Below are 19396 nucleotides of genomic sequence, written 5' to 3' on the forward strand. Positions count from 1 at the left end.
AACGTTTGAGTCCGAAGTGCGGTGAATCCGGTCTGCAGCCTGGTGATAATTTGTTTTTTGGGACGGATATGAGCGAATATATATGTATACACACATGTGCATACGTGCACACAGATGTACAGGGCTGCACATAACCTGGGCCAGGCACAGAGGGAGAGTAAAGGCTTTAGTCCTACTTTTATGTCTAGCCGGCTCTTGCTCTTCTAAATCCGGTCCCCACCTGGAGGGCGCTGCCCCGAGTCAGATACAACGTTTCCGGGGGGGCACCATCCTTCAAGGCTCTTTCGGGGCGCGGGGCCCTGGATTTTGGGGGGCGGGAGTGACGGAGTCTGTCAGGACTCAAGAGCCCCTCAAAGAGCGAGGACCCCGCAGCCCTTCCCGCCCTCGCCGCTTCCACCCCCGTCTCCTTCGCCTCATAACTTACTCCACTGACTGGTATGTTCTCAATTTTCTCTCCGGGGCTCATTCTGTGACTGAACTCCCTCCCTCACCGATGCTCCGCTGCAGTAAAACGGCGGGAAGGTGCGGAGCCGGGAGGGGTCTGTCAGGACCCCCCAAGAGCGCCACCTAGAGGAGGGGGAGACGAGCCAGAGCCCGGGGCTCGAGCTGTCAGTGTCTCGCGACCCCTCGAGCCACCGCTGCCCCGGGACAGTCTGAGACTGATTCTTTGCACTGACAGCCGGAACCTCAGCAGCATTTCCACACGTAGCAGCGTCTGTTGCTTTCTCTACATCTCTAGGAGGTCCTTACCCAAAGCCCCTGCTACCCCGCACGAGCAGAGTGAGATAAAACATGACAAACGCACGGCAGCCCTCGCATTACGCCAAATTACGGGAAGAGGGATTGGAAAGTATGGGGTAAATTCACGATGCACTGAGCGGAAAGGGGTTTAGAGGTATGGTCAGTGACAGAGGAAGGGGAGCAGGTGATTTAACAAAGGAAGAGACGGGGTCCAGAAAGAGACTGCTTTATTAGGAGACGGTCTCCTAGGGGCGCTGGAGAGAGGGACGGGGTACAGAAGAGACTGCTTTGTTACTAGAGGGTGATCTACTGCAGTGGGATTACGCAACATGATGCCCCCTCAGAATGGGCTCAGTGGGTGAACGGTTGCCCCCCACACTGCAGGTGCCTGCTTGGTGAAGCAGAGTGGATTTCCCTAACTTTTAACTGTTCCTGAGTCCATGCCATAGCTGGTGTTCTGCAAGGCATGCTGTGGCATGGCTGAGAGGGAGAGGGGGTCCCATCCAAAACAATCAACCCTGGGATCCCCCCAGACCGCAAGGGCTGTGCAGGCCTCTGTCACGCCCCTGGCAGGGAGGAGAGGAAGGGCACTGCTGTGCTTGGTGCCAGCATCCTACAAGGCCGCCTGCCCCATCCTACTTCAAGGTGACATTGGCTCTCAGGCAGTGAAAGGGAACCTTATCTAAGAGACCTGCAGGGGGCGTGAGGGGTAGCAAGACGGGAAACCAGAGTAGGGCTAGTGTGGTAAGAGGTGTGACGTATGAACATAACGCGTAGCATGATGAGAAAGCAGCGCAGAGCCAGTGTGGTAAAAGGCACGATGTAAGAAATTAGGGCGTAACAATGGGAAATCAGTAGGGGTGGGCATAACTGGCGTAATTCTCTCTAGCGTAATTATTCTTAATAACTGCAAAATTACTCCTAATTATAAATAATTGTGTCAAAAGCGTCTGAAGTCAATTTCCTTGGATTTTCACCAGCTTTCCTTTCAAGGGCCCAGGGACTGGATAGGGCACCACTTGTCAGAGCAGGAGTCTCTCCAGAGACTCCAGGTGCTGGCAGAGAGAAGTCTTTGCTGTCCCTGAGACTTCAAACAACAGGAGGCAAGCTCTGAATCAAGCCCATGGAGATTTTGTCACACGATGGAAGGCACACAAAGTCCAGTCTTTGCCCTCTTCCTCTGGCAGAAGCAGCACTGCAGGAAAGCTCCACAAAGCACAGTCACAGGCAGGGCAGCTCTTCTTCCTCAGCTCTTCAGCTCTTTTTTTTTTTTTTTTTTTTTTTTTTAAGTTTCAAAAACCTTTATTAAGTGCTTTAAGTAGGCGATACATAGGTTTTTAAAGAGTGGTACCTCTTCCCTTAGGAAGGACAGTCCACTTCAACTTTGTTTCAAATCACATTTTAACAACACAGTCAGTTTACATATGAAAGAAGTAGTAAAGGGGGGGTTGGTTTCTTGGGGCAGTGTGGGGAGTTCAGTGGGAAGGAGGGGTTAGGGTTTACAGTTCTTCCTCCTTCTCACTCTCCCTGTTGTCCTTGTCTGTGTAGTCTCTCAGCAGGTTGAGTACCATTCGGCGGCACGCTTCCCTGCTCACCGCCTCCCCGTTGGTCACCAGTCGGGTCCTGGCATACAAGAGGATGTCCTTTACGCAGCAGAGGATTCTCCAGCGTCCTTGGATAGCCTCCACTGAATGTGTCTTTGGAAACAGCCCATACAGCACAGAGTGGTGAGTGATGTTTGGGTATGGGATGTGGGCTTCCATTTCTTGTTTTAAGGCTCCCCGCAGTCTCTGGGCAAAAAGGCAGGCCCAGAACAGATGGTATGCAGTTTCCTCTGCGGGGCAATCCCTTGGGCATTCTCTGTGTGGGCACAGGCCCCTGCTGTGCATGAATGACCGGACTGGCAGTCCCCCTTTCACGGCCATCCATGCAATGTCTTTGTGTCTGTTGGTTAGGGATGGGGAGGATACATTTTCCCACACCCTTGTTGCTGTAGCAGGTGGCAGGTCGCTCACTGGTTCTGTGGTGTCCCTGGACCTGATTAGTCTGTGGATTGTCCTGGGCTTCCATAGGCTTGGTGTGACACAGTTCAGCCCAAATTCCACCACAAACTTCTCAATCTCCTTGTAGTACCAGGGGAGGTCCCAGTTGAACATTGTTGCATTCTCCCACTTATCCCATCCAAGTCTTCTCCATACTGGGAGCAGGAAGAAGCGGTAGACCTTGTAAGCTGAGTGGTCCTTGTTCTCGTTCGTCAGGGTTATTCGGACGCAGCCACACACAAAGAAGGCTCTGAGGATTGTCGGGATGTCAGGGACTGCCTTACCTCCCTTGCGATGCTCCTTGTGCATGACTGTCCTTTTCACCCTGTCCATCTTTGAGTGCCAAACAAAGTGGAAAACCATGCTGTTCACAGCCCGTGCTACGTTGGCCAGGAGTGGCCAGGCCTGTGTCACATACTGCAGCACAGGCAGTGCGTCGTTCCTGAGCACCAGAGCCTTTCCTTCAATGCTCAGGTGTCTCAAGCTCCAAAAGCCCAGTTTCTGCTTGACTTTGGCCAGGCGTTCGTTCCAGCTTTTCGCCGCCGCTCCTGGTCCCCCAAACCAGATACCGAGGATCTTTACCAGTCCTGCCTCAACGGGGAAAGGGAGAGGCTCGTTACATAGGTCCCAGCGGCCTGAAAAGCTTTGCCTGTGATTTGTCCACGTTGATCTTTGCTCCTGATGCTTTGCCAAAGTCCTTGCATGCCTCCAGCAGGGACTGGACTGATTTCCCATCCGTGCAGAAGAGGGTGACGTCGTCCATGTACAGCGAACACTTGACTTCTTTCTTTGTGTCTCCTGGTGTCTGGATCCCTCTGATGTTCGGATTCTTCCTGATGTACTCCGCGAGTAGCTCTATAACCAAAACAAACAAAGAGGGCGAGAGCGGGCAGCCTTGTCTTACCCCAGACCTGATAGGAAAGGGGTCTGTTTTCCAACCATTTACCATGACTGAACTGAAAATATCTGTATACATTGTTCTAACATAATTGCAGAAGCGCTCCCCCAGCCCAAAACCCTGCAGTACCCTCTCCATGAACTCATGGGAGACGCGGTTGAAGGCCTTTTCCTGATCGAGACAGACCAGCGCAGCGTGGATATTCCGGTCTGTGATGTATTGGATTGTGTCCCTGATCAGTGCTAGGCTGTCCGCCACTCTGCGTCCTGGAACCCCACAGGTCTGGTCTGGGTGAACTATCTCTCCCATAGCGCTCTTGAGTCTATTCACCATTGTCTTTGCCAGGATCTTGTAGTCCACATTCAGGAGAGAGATGGGACGCCAGTTCTTGATGTCACATCTCTCCCCCTTATGTTTATACAGGAGCGCGATCGTTCCTTCCCTCAATGTGTGGGGCATGACTCCCTCCTGCTCCATCTCCTCATACAGCTCCAGAAGGTCTGGTCCCACTAGGTCCCACAGTGATGTGTAGAATTCAATTGGAAGACCATCACTGCCTGGTGTCTTTCCTGACTTGAAGGATTTAACTGCAATGTGCAGCTCCTCCAGAGTGAGGGGTGCGTTGAGGACTTCCCTTGCTGGTGTGGAAACCTTTCTCGGGATACCTGCCAAAAACCTTTCTGCCTGATCCCCATCTGACCTCTTCTCTGAGTAGAGATCCCCATAGAAGTCTGTCACAGCCTTCCTAATGTCTTCCTTGGTGTCACACAAAATTCCCTCCCTGTTGCGCAGTTGAACCAGAGGGGTGTGCGCAGAGTGGATTTTCTTAAAGAAGGAGTTGCATTTCTCCCCCTTTTCCAGGTTCTCCACCTTAGAACGAAAGATGATCCTCCTGGATTCCTCATGAAAGTGCTCGCTCAGCTCTTTCTTGACTGACTCCAGAGGGTTCATGACGTCCCATCCCCGGAGTTGGAGGTTGTGCAGTTCCTGCAGCTGTTGCTGCAGTCTACTGAACTCCCTCTTCCTCCCCCTTGCTGCTTTCCTGCCCACGTTCTTAAAGAAATCCTGAATCCTGCCTTTCACCCACTCCCACCATTCCCCTACGGACTGGAAGGTGTCTTTCATGTCTTGCCACTCACTGTAAGTCCTCCTCAGCTCCTCCTGTACATCCTCTCTCCCCAGCAGAGAGCTATTCAGTTTCCAGGTTCCCGGACCTGTCAGGAACTTCCCTGTTAGTTCCCCCTGGAACCTGATAGCCCTGTGGTCAGAGAAATGCACTGTCACCATGGAGTGCTGCCTGATCCTCACTAATCTAGAGGTGAAAACAAAGTCTATCCTGGAGCGCACAGATCCATCAGGGCGGCTCCAGGTGAAATTCCTGGCGTCCACCCCCATGGATCCAATGACGTCCGTCAGGGAGGCCTCACCCACCATCTCCGCTAGGAGTTTCGCACCATCATCCATCCATCCTTCCCCAGCTCTGGTCCCACATCGACCACCACTCTCTAGTATACAGTTGAAATCCCCATACATCATGATTGTTCTGGAGGTGACCAGCTGTGGTCTGAGGTGCTGGAACAGCTCCCGTCTCTCACCTACATCAGAAGGCGCATACACATTGATCAGTCTAACCGGTTCTCCTGCCCATGAGCCGTCAACGACAAGAGCCCTGCCGCCTTCCAGCTCGGTGACCGAGTCCATTGCGAAGCACCTCCCTCTGACTAAGGTAGCGACTCCTACAGACCTACTGCTGTTCCCCCCAGACCAAAAGGAAGGCCCAAATGTCCACTGCTGTTCTAGGTGTGCGTATGAAGCTGAAAAAGGGATGGAGCATTCCTGAATCATGTACACATCACATTCCTGGCTGGCAAGAAAGTTCAAGGTGCTAGCACATCTGCGCTTGTCTCTGATACTTCTCACATTTATGGAAAACAATGAAATAGCCATCTTAATTAGTGTTTAAGAGTTTAACTTAGGCTTAAATACTAACTATCAAGTCAGAGTAATTAGCTGTATTTACACAGTGACAAGGCTACTTACAGGGCTGGTCAGGCTCCTGGCGGGTCTCCGGCGCGGGGGCTGTTGTCTTGGCCACCGCTGCTTGGTGCTTCTGTGAGGCTGGCTTGCCCACGTGGCTGGTCTCTGGCTCTTCCTCCTCCAGGTTGGCAGGTAGGCTTTGCTCTTCCTCCTCCATGGAGGTCTCTTCCTTTTCGGCTGCTGCTGGCGATGGTGGTGGGGACGCTTCCATGACGCTGGGTAGCGCCCTCATCTCCTGCAGCACTCTGGTGCCTTGGTCCAGTTGGTCATCTGGACCCTCATTCCCTGGTTGTTCTTCTTCTTCTGACTCCTCTGGATCAGAGTTGGGGTTGTGGTTGCTCAGGTGTTTCTTCCTGGTCTTCTTTGTTACTTGTGGGGGACTGTGCCTCCTTTTCCTGCGCTCCTGTTTTGTCCAGGGTTCTTCTTCCTGGATCTCAGAGGCGGGTTGGGGAGCGTTGTCTGTTGGCACACTCTCAGGGATGGCTGGCATTCCTTCTTCTGTGCTCTGTGGCTCCAGGACCGGGGTGGAGCTTTGGTCAGGTTTGACTTGCTCCTGCCTGGGGCCTTTCCTCCTCCCAGTTTCCTTGGTCTTTCTGGGTGCTGGGACTGGAAGGCTGGCCACAGCAGCCTCCTCTTGTGCCTCTCTCCCAGGAGGTTTGGCCGCCTGGGAGTCGGACTTGGCTCTTTGCGGGCAGTCTTTGAAACGGTGGCCCACGGCACCGCAGAGGTTGCAGGGGGCTTCCTCTTTGCATGCCCTGGCTGTGTGTCCTTCTCTTTTGCAGTTCTTGCACACTTGCACTGTGCAATCTTTAGCGGTGTGGCCTGGTTTACTGCACTTGTTACACAGTTTGGGCTGCCCGGGGTAGAAAAAATAGCCTGAGTCGCGCCCTAGGGAGAAGCTTGAAGGAGGGTGATGGATTCCATCCGGGGCGGCCGGGTCCTCTTTCAGTTTCACCATGACTGTCCATTTACCATCCCATATGCCATCACTGTCCAGGTTGCGGGAGGGTTCTCTCGTCACTGTGCAGTGGCGGCGTAGGAAGGTGGTCAGGTCATGGATGTTGACATGCGGGTTGTAGACATGCACGGTCATCCTCTTGACCTCCAACACGAGTTGGCACTACAGGTGGAAGTCGGAGAAGGGTTTCTCGTCCCGTCTTGACCAGCACATCTGCCAGTATCTCCTGCAGATTGATTCCGACATGAACGTCAGCAGGTAAGTGCCTTTGGGTGCATCTGACATTATGCACCAAATCTCAGCTGCTGTGAACCCCATCTTGGTCACCAGCAACTCTGTGAAAGTCTTTCTGCTCAGCTCTGGTGTGCAGCCATCCGATTCCACCTTCCTCTGCATCTTCACCGTGTTGTGGAACCAGGGGTTCAGCGGTCTGCTCATCCTGTCCTTGCTGTTGCGGCGTGCCTTGGGAAGGGTCCTTCAGGGAGCTGCAGCAGGTAGGTACTCCTCAGGCCTGCTCCTGGTGGCTGGCAGTGGTTCCCTTCAGGCAGGCAGGGAGGCTTGGCAGGCAGGGGATCCCCTCAGCAAGCAGGCAGGCAGGCAGGCCTCAGTATCCAGGCAGCTCCAGCAGGCAAGGAAGAGTCTTCAGCAGGCAAGCAGCTCCAGCAGGCAGGTGAGAGTCCACAGCAGGCGGCTCCAGCAGACAGGCGAAGTCCACAGCAGGCAGGTGAAGGTCCACAGCAGGCAGGCAGGTTTCAGCAGGCAGGTATCTTCAGCAGGATGCAGCTCCAGTAGTAGCACTTAAAAGTGCCCTTGTGTGCATATAGCACCAGGTAGCTCTTTGGCAGAACAGTGACCTCTAGTGGACACTAAAGGTACTGCAGGCACGGGGTGATCGTGGTGTCTCCCCTGCCAGGTAAGTATCTCTTCTCCAGGCAGAGGTTCCTCTTGTTTCCAGAAGTGTTCTAAAGTCTGTGGTTTTGGGTGCCCTTCTTATACCCAATTTCTCCTTTGAAGTAGGCCTACTTCAAAGCAACGTCTCTTGTGAATGTGAAATCCTGCCTTTCCCAGGCCAGGCCCCAGACACTCACCAGGGGGTTGGAGACTGCACTGTGTGAGGGCAGACACAGGCCTTTCAGGTGTGAGTGACCACTCCTCCCCCCCCCCTCCTAGCACAGATGGCTCATCAGGATATGCAGGCTACACCCCAGCCCCCTTTGTGTCACTGTCTAGTATGAGGTGCAACCAGCCCAACTGTCAAACTGACCCAGAAAGGGAATCCACAAACAGGCAGAGTCACAGAAATGGTGGAAGCAAGAAAATGCTCACTTTCTAAAAGTGTCATTTTCAAACACACAGGGCCTCATTATGACCCTGGCGGGCGGCGGAGGCCGCCCGCCAGGATCCCGCCCTCCAAATTACCGCGCCGCGGTCAAAAGACCGCGGCGGGTATTACGAGTTTTCCCCTGGGCTGGCGGGCGGTTCCAGTTAAACCGCCCGCCAGCCCAGGGGAAAACGACCTTCCCACGAGGATGCCGGCTCGTAATCGAGCCGGCGGAGTGGGAAGGTGCGACGGGTGCTACTGCACCCGTCGCGTATTTCACTGTCTGCAAGGCAGACAGTGAAATACATTTTGGGGCCCTCTTACGGGGGCCCCTGCCGTGCCCATGCCATTGGCATGGGCACGGCAGGGGCCCCCAGGGGCCCCGCGACCCCCCCTACCGCCATCCTGTTCATGGCGGCTTTCCCGCCATGAACTGGATGGCGGTAGGGGGGGTCAGAATCCTCATGGCTGCGGAGCGCGCTCCGCAGCCATGGAGGATTCCAATGAGCAGCGGAAAGTCAGCGGGAGACCGCTGACTTTCCGCTTCTGACCGCGGCTGAACCGCCGCGGTCAGAATGCTCATTGGAGCACCGCCAGCCTGTCGGCGGTGCTCCCGTGGTCGGTGGCCCTGGCGGCCACCGGCCGCCAGGGTCAGAATGACCCTCACAATCTTAAAATCAACTTTACTAAAATATGTATTTTTAAATTGTGAGCTCAGAGACCCCAAACTCCACATGTCCATCCACTCCCAAGGGGAATCTACACTTTAATCAGATTTAAAGGTAGCCCCCATGTTAACCTATGAGAGGGACAGGCCTTGCAGCAGTGAAAAACGAATTTAGCAATATTTCACTATCAGGACATATAAAACACACTACTATATGTCCTACCTTAACCATAGACTGCACCCTGTCCTTGGGGCTACCTAGGGCCTACCTTAGGGGTGTCCGACATGTAAGAAAAGGGAAGGTTTAGGCGTGGCAAGTGGGTACACTTGCGAAGTCGAATTTACAGTTAAAACTGCACACACGACACTGCAATGGCAGGTCTGAGACATGATTACAGGGCTACTTATGTGGGTGGCACAACCAGTGCTGCAGGCCCACTAGTAGCATTTGATTTACAGGCCATGGCACCTCCAGTGCACTTTATTAGGGACCTACTAGTAAATCAAATATGCCAATCATGGAGAACCAATTACATACACATTTTGTATAGGAGTACTTGCACTTTAGCACTGGTTAGCAGTAGTAAAGTGCCCAGAGTAACAAAACCAGCAAAATCAGAGTCCAGCACACATCAACAACCTGGGGAACAGAGGCAAAAAGTTAAGGGAGACCACGCCAAGGATGAAAAGTCTAACAGTAATGTAAATGAAATGTCCATTCGTGTAACTGTGTAAAAAGACTACTACAGCCACAGGTGTCCGGGGAGAGGCGGTGGGTGCATGCACATCTACAGCACTACATGCCGCAAACACATGTTTACTGGGTAAGTAACATTTTCCTTCCGATGGCACGTGTAGCTGTAGATGCGCATGTTGTGCGTAGACTGTAAAGCAGCGCCTCCCAAAGAGCAGAAGCTAACCTGTGGGTGTTGAAGTGTTTTGAAAAAGAGTACATAGCACTGCCTGACCTACATTAGCTTGTTGGCGCGCTAAAACATCCACACAGTAATGTTTAGTGAAAGTGTGTAGCGTAGCCCATGTAGCTGTTTACATATCAGCTATGGGAACGTTACCTAAAAAGGGCATAGATGCACCTTTTGTACGAGTTGAATGTGTTGTAGGGGGAATAGTTAGTGGCCTATTGGCTTTTGCATAGCAAGTTTGGATACGTTTGACAACCCATCGTGCTATAGTGGATTTAATAATAGGGTTGCCTTTGTGTGGTGGAGAAAAGCTAACAAAAAGTTGTTTTGTTTTTCTAAATGTTTTGGTTCTATCAATGTAGAACATGAGCACTCTTTTCACATATTATGTATGGAGGGCTCTTTCAGAAACAGAATCAGGTAGTGGAAAAAAGACTGCAAATTCAATAGTCTGATTGAGATGAAATTGGGACACCACTAAAAGTTTGGATTGGTACGAAGAACCACTTTATCCTTGTGAATTTGGAAAAAAGGTTCTTGTAAGTTTAGAGCCTTGAGTTCACTGACACATCTTAAGGAAGTGATCGCAACTAAAAAAAGCCATAGAAATTGTAAAGGTCATGAGTGTAATGGTTCAAATGGTAGGCCCAATGAATCTAGTGAGTGCCACATTCAAGTTCCAAGAAGGCACTGGGGATAATCTTGGCAGTATAACTCTTTTAAACTCTTCCATAAAAGCTTTAATAACAGGGACTTTGAAAAGAGTAGAATGCTGTCTGTTCTGAAGGTAAGCAGTTATAGCTCCTAAGTGTAACCATATTGAAGTGTACGCCAAGTTTGCTTTTTGCAAATAAAGAAAATACAGGTTAATATTTTACACTGACACTTGGAAGGGATCCCAATTTTCAGAACTGCAGTAGTGTACAAAGCATTTCGAATTTGCAGCATAACATGCTGTGGTAGTTGGGTTACATGCTTCCTTAAGAATATCCACAAATTTTTGAGGTAGGTTTAAGTAACCAAATTCTATAACTTCAGGAGCCATATTGCAAGATTCAACTTCTTGAAATTTGGGTGTCTGATTTGACCATGGTTCTGAAAGTCCGGGTCGAGGGGAAGCTTCTCGTGGGGCACTACTGACAGGTCTAATAGAGTGTGAACCATGGCTGTCTGGCCCAGGTGGGTGCCACTAGAATCAATGCGAGAGACATTTGCCTGAGTTTCCAAACCAAATACAGAAGGTGAGGGAGAGGTGAACAAGCGTAGGCAAATATCCCTGACCAGTTCATCCACAGAGCAATGCCCTTGGACTGGGGGTGTGGAAACCTGGAGGCGAAGCGTGGGCATTTCACGTTTTTTTTGTTGTGAATAGGTCTATTTCTGGAAATACCCACTTTTGGAAGTAGTGTAGAAGAACTTGGGGTGATGTTCCCACTCGTCAACTTGATGCCACATCCTGCTGAGGAGGTCAGCAAAATTGTTGTGTGTTCCTGGGAGGTGTTCCGCGAACAGGTAGATGTTGTGATGAATGGTACAATGCCAAATTGTCTGTGCACAACGAGACAACTGTAGAGAATGCCCCAACACCCCAGTTTTTGAACATAATTCATGGTTGTCATGTTGTCTATGCATAAGAAGACCACTTTGTTGGCGAGATTAATTATGAACACTCTGAGTGCTAGGTGAACAGCTAGGAGCTCTAGATAGTTGATGTTTAAAATTCAACATGTGTGATCCCAAAGACCCTGGCCTGTGAGGTCCTGGAGATGAGCACTCCACCCTGTCTGAGAGGCGTCCGTTGTCAGAATGATCTGTGGAACAGAGTCCAGGAAAGGCCGCCCCTTCAGAAGGTTGATTTTATTCCACCACTGCAGAGAGCGATAGTTGCAGCTGTCTACCAACACTAAATCCTCGAGACGGCCCCATGCATGAGACCATTGGCATGAAAGACGTTTCTGCAACAGACTCATGTGAAGATGGAATGTGGTACAATGGCAATGCAAGAAACCATCAATCCTAGAAGTTTCACGACAGATTTTACTGTGACTGGGTAATTGGGGGCGAAAGTAAGAGAGTTGTGTTTGAAATGTTGTATCCTTGCTGCATTTGGCTGTTTGCCTATTCCCGACTGTGTGTTCAGAATAGCCCATGGATAAGGTTGTATCTGAAGTGGATTTAGGTGTGACATTTGGAAATTGATTATGAAACCTAGTTGGTGAAGCAAGTCTATTGTGATTTGAGTATGATGGAAATATTGGTTGAGGGTACTGGCTTTGATGAGTCAGTCGTCTAGGTATGCAAAGACATTAATTTTCTACCTGCGTAGGTGAGCTGCTACAACTGCTAAGCACTTTGTGAACACACTTGGTAATGCTGTGATCTCAAAGGGGAACACTTTGAATTTGTAGTGTTGTCCTTCTAGCAAACATTTTTGATATTTGTGATGTGCTGCGTGTATAGGAATGTGAGAGTGGACGCCTTTTAAATCCATTGCTGATAAAAAAAAGTCACCCTGTTGCAGCAATGGGATCACATCTTGAAGCGTGACCGTGTGAAAACGTTATGATATGTTGTCATGATTTAAAGGCCTGAGATCTAGGATAGGTCTTAAGGAGCCCTCCTTTTTGGGTATGACAAAGTATAGTGACTATACTCAGGTTCCCTGATGTTGCGGAGGAACTGGTTCTATTGCTACTTTGGCTAGTAAAGCCTTCACTTCCTGTTTGAGGAGAGTGACATGTTCCTGTGAATGTTTGTGAGTGCGAGGGGGAATGTTTAGAGGTGTGGAATTGAGCTCCAGACAATAACGATGCTGGATAATATCCAATATAACATTACAAAAGAGGCCCTGCTAAAAGAACTACCACAGAATGGACAGGAAAAAGGATTTTCCTGTTAGAAAAGCCTTCACCCACCAGGGTTACCCCTTGGTGGCATGCTTCATCATTGGCTTTATTCCTGTTCCAACACGGAGCAGGGCGTGCTACGACCTACGGGATATGTGGGAGCACCGATGTAGTCTTGTCAATGTGAACCACAGGAGGGATAGGAGTGGTGGGGTCTTGGGTGAGTTAGAAATACTGTCTCCTAGTAATTACAATGATTTAATAGATCTCTTGGAGGTGGTATGATTAAAAAGGGGCTGCGGAAGTGGGGGATGTAATGTACCTGACTTCCTAGTCTACATGTTTCGGAGCCTTACCCCATGGCTCCTCTTCAGGACCAAGGTGGACTCCCTGGTGCCCCTCCTTGTTTGACTACCTCTAACAAAATCATAAATAATACATGCTCTGTGATATGGTGCAATTTACCTTACTAGTGTGGTGTAATAAGATAATACCTATCGTTTAGGGTGTCAGTCATTGATACTCAGTAGTATTTGGATTCTCATATCATAGCTCCTCCGGGAGGGGGCTGTGCTTGTAGTCACACTTTCCCCAAAGCGACACTCCCGCTCTGTACCTAATGTTCACCTCCGCAGGGTTTGAAACTTATCCAACACACATTGATCTATTGTAATATTGTGCCAGTGTTGGAGAAAGAGCTGGAGGCGTCCTCCCGCATGTGTTTGATAATCGGAGGGAAGGAGAAGTGAGTCACTGCTTGGGGACAAAGGAAGAGGTTCGAGGGGAGGGCATTTTTCCCCTCCCTCTATAGTTGTTCCCTTTATGGGAGCCTTTGTAAAAATCCTCTTTGAGAGGACGAATGGGGTTGACTCTTGCTGTATGATGAAGAAGTTTCTGGTTTAGAGGGCTTGGAGCTGTCTACTATTGAGGCCTACAAAGAGCACCACGTGAGGCCGGGACTTGGAGCGCTCCCATGGACTTTGCCACTTCATTGTCCCTTTTCGTCTTTTCGAGTGCCTGATCTACTTATGGGCTGAGAAGGTGTTCTTTGTTGAATGGTCCATCCAAGATTGTCTGCTGTACCTCATGCTTAAAACCGGAAATGCATAGCCATGCATGCCGGCGTAAAAGGACACTAGTGTCGATCCCTCTCGCTGCTGTGTCAGCTGAGTCTAAAGCACAACAAATTGATATTAATTGACCTTCGCCAATTTTCTGGCCTCTTCCTGTGGGAGGTACTGGAGAAGCTTCTCCATTTTGTTCCAGTGGGCACGATCGTATCTGGCAAGTAGTCCTTATATATTGGCAATATGCCCGTGATTGGCAGCCTGGGCAGCTACATGCTTGCCAGAAGCGTCAGTGAGCTTGCGCTCCTTGTCAGGAGGTGGAGCATCAAGAATAGCTTGTGAGTTGGCTCTTTTCCTGTCGTTAGACACCACCAAAGAATCTGCAAGTATCTGACCTTTGATAAAAACTGGATGAGACGGGGAAGCCTTATATTTCTTTTCCACATGCGGCGTGATTATGCGTGCCCCAGCAGGATCCTGAACTATATATTCCGCATGCCACATCATGCCTTTAAGCATGGGAGACATTGTGTGGCTTTGTGTGATATAGTAAGTGTTTTGAAAAGAAAGTAATCTTCAATGGGTTCTTTGTAAATAGGTACCTGATGGTATGTGGCTGCCCTCACAATAAGTTCTTGAAAAGAAGTAGTATCGTCTAACTGGGTACTCATCCATGTCAGTGTCTATATATATGTGTGTGTAACCAGGCGATCACCGCCACGGTTACGAGCCACACCCCTGAGCCGGCTGAAAAGTGCCCCGGGGGTACCATCTGGGGAAACCGCACACCCGGAAGTGCTTCCCGACCTGGATATCCGGGTTGAAGATGCGGAGACAGTAGAAGAAGGGGAGCCGGAGAGGAAAGGGTCACTCGAGCCGGAGGAAGGAAAAGGAGCGGAGCCGGGGGAGAAAGGCCGCGAGGAATCAGAGGAATGAAGATGGAATCCAGCCACACTGAGAAGCCTCGAAGGAGACCTAGAGACCCCCACGGCGACCGACGGGAGACACGACCGGCGCGGCCACGTTCCTGGAGGGGTGTGGCTAGCACAGGTACGATCGTGCCTCCGGGTAAATTTCTTACCCAGGTGGATTCGGAGCAGGAGCGAGAGGGGCACGCAGGGGAGGGATCGGGAGGAAGGGATTGGAAAAATGAACGTTTGACAGAGTGCATACTTACCTTTAATTCACGAGAAGGGAGTGGTGAAAATAACCACCCTCTAACAAAAGAAAGAGAATTGCCCTGTACTAGAGATTAAACTCACTGGGGATATTGCGGTACACCTAAAAGCCTGACCCTCTCACACCCCTGCACCACCCCTATCCTCGCACACCCGCCTACTAACCCTAATATAATACGTAGTCCCCAAAGACCCACACTCACCTGTTCTTTTCATTTTCTTTGGGGACCGGCCACCACTATCCTGGGACGGAGAGGTCCAGTGTCACCCTGAAGGCCACCATATCTTGATCACGACGACCAGACGAGAAAGACCTGAAAGAAGAGTATCCCATAATATTCCCTGTGGCAAAGATCAAGGAAACCCCGGGGCATTGCCTAAGGAGACAAACAGTATCTAAAACTATATATATATATATATATATATATATACGTTAACTCCTTATGAAGAAGCAAATAAAGAGCACATACGAACAGCACCTGGTCTATTAGGAGTCGTTTATAACCATAGCCCCCCAAGTCGTCTCGGGAACCCACTACAATGTGTCAACATCATACTGAGGCCAAGGGTCTAGAGGAAAAGGCACATTGTCATCCCCTGTGTCCTGGGTGTCATGAAACGACTGAGGTGAGCCCTGTGGGGTGACATCAAGGGTGTCACCTTGAGATGGTGGAGGTGAATGAGCAGGTGGTGGTGGTGGAGTGATTGGCGGTGGAGATGTAGGTAGAGGTGGGTGACTCTCAACCAAGTCTCTGTGTCTTCTTTTTTGTTGTGCTGTAGACGTAGGTGAGTCAAGAGCCTCTTCAAAAGAAAGTTGTTTGGAAGGCGCACTAATGACAGCTTTAACCAAAACTCGCCCCGTTTGTGGTTGAATATGAAGCTGTGATTGCTTGGCGTGGAGCTGTTGCTTCATTTTATGTTGGATAGGCTTGAGGGATGTTCTTGACTCCGAGGCTGTAGGTATGCAGAGTCATTTCGGCGCCAAGGTGCTCTTCACTCTCGGTGCCACAGTTGTCAGAGCCCAAGTAGGCAATTTGTTTAGTGCCAAAACAGCTGATGATGAGTGGGATGTGGAAGCTTTTGGTGCTGAGGCCGATGGAGCTCGGCTCCGTATCGAAGTGGAATGCTTTTGTTTACATTTTGGTGCTGGGCTTGGTGATGGAGCATCCAAGTGAGTTTTTTTATGCCTGCTGTGGCCCAAGGGGAGTGGCGGCTCAGTAGCCTTCGCTTCCAAGTTTGTAGACTTTTTGACCAGAGCTGGGGACTTTTACTCATGGTTGGTTGAGCCGGAGGAATTTGTTGCATCTCGAGGGCTATTCAGAGTCCGAATCCTGGATTGAAAAAGCCTACTCTTTGTCAGTCAAAGCCTTGTGAAGTTCCTGCTCTTGTTCAGTTTCGGACATGGTGTCTTGGAGTCCGAAAATATCCGATGTGTCCTCGATTGGTTGCCTCTGCATTTCTTCAAGGTGGGCTCTCCGATCTTGCAGTGTTTTTTTTCAATCTGAAAGACTGGTAGGCCTTGCAGTCTTCTTCTTTATTTTCCAGCGACAGACAAAGGCTACAGACCTGGTGCTGACTGGTCCACGGAAACTTCAAGTTGTATTTGGGACAGAAATGGAAAGGAGTCTGTTGCATTAGGATTTCATTGTCTGAGGTATGGGATTGAGAAAATAGCTGCCCGAAGGGCCTCGATTGAAGCATGCAAATCCGATGGAGAGTTGCTTCAGTCCTGGAACACAAAGGAATGGAAATACGCATTAGATGAACCCTAACGATGAATTGGAAGGGTTTCCCAAACGGAAGAGGCCTAAGATGGTCTTGAACCCGTGCTCAGTGAAAACACGACCGGACCTGACGGTGGAAGAAAACAATCTGATAATGGAGTCGTTACCCAGGCGCATTACTAGCAAGAGGAGCAGTCACTATGCCTTGTGAATTCGAAAGGCTCTTCAAAGAAAAACAACTTGCAACTCTCTGGACCCAACATTAGATGGCAGAAGTATGCAGAGCATGTGTATCTACAGCCACACATGCTATCAAACTGACTGCATAATTACTGAAAGAACTCAGATTAATTTAGCATAATTAAAATTTCTCTCAGGCCTGGAAATCAGCCTATGGCAAGGGTGAAAAAATGCACAATGTTACATATGAACAGAGCATGTAACAAGATGAGAAAGCAGTGTAAAGCCAGTGTGGTCAAAGGCATGACGTACAAATGTAAGGGGTAACATGATGGGAAAGCAACATAGGGCCAGGCTTGTAAAAGGCACAATGTACGAACAGGGGTGTAACATGAACACTGCTCTTCTAAAATGTATTGTCAACACACTCCACTTCCTTGAGTGCGAGTACTGTTGCCTACATGTACTTCTCCGCCGGTCGATCACAACAATTATACCTCACTGATTGTAAGGAAATGCCTCCTTGGCATGGTTGCCCCCTGACTTTTTGCCTTTGCTGATGCTATGTTTACAATTGAAAGTGTGCTGAGGCCTGCTAACCAGGCCCCAGCACCAGTGTTCTTTCCCTAACCTGTACTTTTGTATCCACAATTGGCAGACCCTGGCATCCAGATAAGTCCCTTGTAACTGGTACTTCTAGTACCAAGGGCCCTGATGCCAAGGAAGGTCTCTAAGGGCTGCAGCATGTCTTATGCCACCCTGGAGACCTCTCACTCAGCACAGACACCCTGCTTGCCAGCTTGTGTGTGCTAGTGAGAACAAAACGAGTAAGTCGACATGGCACTCCCCTCAGGGTGCCATGCCAGCCTCTCACTGCCTATGCAAGTATAGGTCAGTCACCCCTCTAGCAGGCCTTACAGCCCTAAGGCAGGGTGCACTATACCATAGGTGAGGGTACCAGTGCATGAGCATGGTACCCCTACAGTGTCTAAACAAAACCTTAGACATTGTAAGTGCAGGGTAGCCATAAGAGTATATGGTCTGGGAGTTTGTCAAACACGAACTCCACAGCACCATAATGGCTACACTGAAAACTGGGAAGTTTGGTATCAAACTTCTCAGCACAATAAATGCACACTGATGCCAGTGTACATTTTATTGCAAAATACACCCCAGAGGGCACCTTAGAGGTGCCCCCTGAAACTTAACCGACTGTCTGTGAAGGCTGACTAGTTCCAGCAGCCTGCCACACTAGAGACATGTTGCTGGCCCCATGGGGAGAGTGCCTTTGTCACTCTGAGGCCAGTAACAAAGCCTGCACTGGGTGGAGATGCTAACACCTCCCCCAGGCAGGAGCTGTAACACCTGGCGGTGAGCCTCAAAGGCTCACCCCTTTGTCACAGCACCGCAGGACACTCCAGCTAGTGGAGTTGCCCGCCCCCTCCGGCCCCGGCCCCCACTTTTGGCGGCAAGGCCGGAGGAAATAATGAGAATAACAAGGAGGAGTCACTGGCCAGTCAGGACAGCCCCTAAGGTGTCCTGAGCTGAGGTGACTCTAACTTTTAGAAATCCTCCATCTTGCAGATGGAGGATTCCCCCAATAGGGTTGGGATTGTGACCCCCCTCCCCTTGGGAGGAGGCACAAAGAGGGTGTACCCACCCTCAGGGCTAGTAGCCATTGGCTACTAACCCCCCAGACCTAAACACGCCCTTAAATTTAGTATTTAAGGGCTACCCTGAACCCTAGAAAATTAGATTCCTGCAACAACAAGAAGAAGGACTGCCTAGCTGAAAACCCCTGCAGAGGAAGACCAGAGGACAACAACTGCCTTGGCTCCAGAAACTCACCGGCCGGTCTCCTGCCTTCCAAAGAACTCTGCTCCAGCGACGCCTTCCAAAGGGACCAGCGACCTCTGAATCCTCTGAGGACTGCCCTGCTTCGACGACGACAAGAAACTCCCGAGGACAGCGGACCTGCTCCAAAAAGACTGCAACTTTATCCAAAGGAGCAGCTTTAAAGAACCCTGCAATCTCCCCCCAAGAAGCGTGAGACTTGCAACACTGCACCCGGCGACCCCGACTCGGCTGGTGGAGAACCAACACCTCAGGGAGGACCTCCGGACTACTCTACGACTGTGAGTACCAAAACCTGTCCCCCCTGAGCCCCCACAGCGCCGCCTGCAGAGGGAATCCCGAGGCTTCCCCTGACCGTGACTCTCTGAAACCTAAGTCCCGACGCCTGGAAAAGACCCTGCACCCGCAGCCCCCAGGACCTGAAGGACCGGACTTTCACTGCAGAAGTGACCCCCAGGAGTCCCTCTCCCTTGCCCAAGTGGAGGTTTCCCCGAGGAAGCCCCCCCTTGCCTGCCTGCAGCGCTGAAGAGATCCCTTGATCTCTCATTGACTTCCATTGCGAACCCGACGCTTGTTCTAACACTGCACCCGGCCGCCCCCGCGCCGCTGAGGGTGAAATTTCTGTGTGGGCTTGTGTCCCCCCCGGTGCCCTACAAAACCCCCCTGGTCTGCCCTCCGAAGACGCGGGTACTTACCTGCTGGCAGACTGGAACCGGGGCACCCCCTTCTCTCCATTGGAGCCTATGCGTTTTGGGCACCACTTTGAACTCTGCACCTGACCGGCCCTGAGCTGCTGGTGTGGTAACTTTGGGGTTGCTCTGAACCCCCAACGGTGGGCTACCTTGGACCAAGAACTGAACCCTGTAAGTGTCTTACTTACCTGGTAAAACTAACAAAAACTTACCTCCCCCAGGAACTGTGAAAATTGCACTGTGTCCACTTTTAAAATAGCTATTTGTG

The 19396-nt window shown here is 50.5% G+C and overlaps 1 long non-coding RNA gene across 1 annotated transcript in view; it reads left to right on the forward strand.

Annotated features, from left to right (window-relative positions):
• The first annotated feature begins 207 nt into the window (after positions 1 to 207).
• The window catches only part of LOC138267010 (uncharacterized), a 151942-nt gene continuing 132753 nt past the window's right edge, over positions 208 to 19396 (forward strand). Inside the window, exons 1-2 of the long non-coding RNA XR_011199769.1 lie at positions 208 to 435; positions 2290 to 2468. This is a non-coding gene — a long non-coding RNA (uncharacterized lncRNA). The remainder of the gene's footprint in view (positions 436 to 2289; positions 2469 to 19396) is intronic.

Source organism: Pleurodeles waltl, chromosome 12, assembly GCF_031143425.1.
Source record: "Pleurodeles waltl isolate 20211129_DDA chromosome 12, aPleWal1.hap1.20221129, whole genome shotgun sequence".
In the NCBI taxonomy this organism is placed as follows: domain Eukaryota; kingdom Metazoa; phylum Chordata; class Amphibia; order Caudata; family Salamandridae; genus Pleurodeles; species Pleurodeles waltl.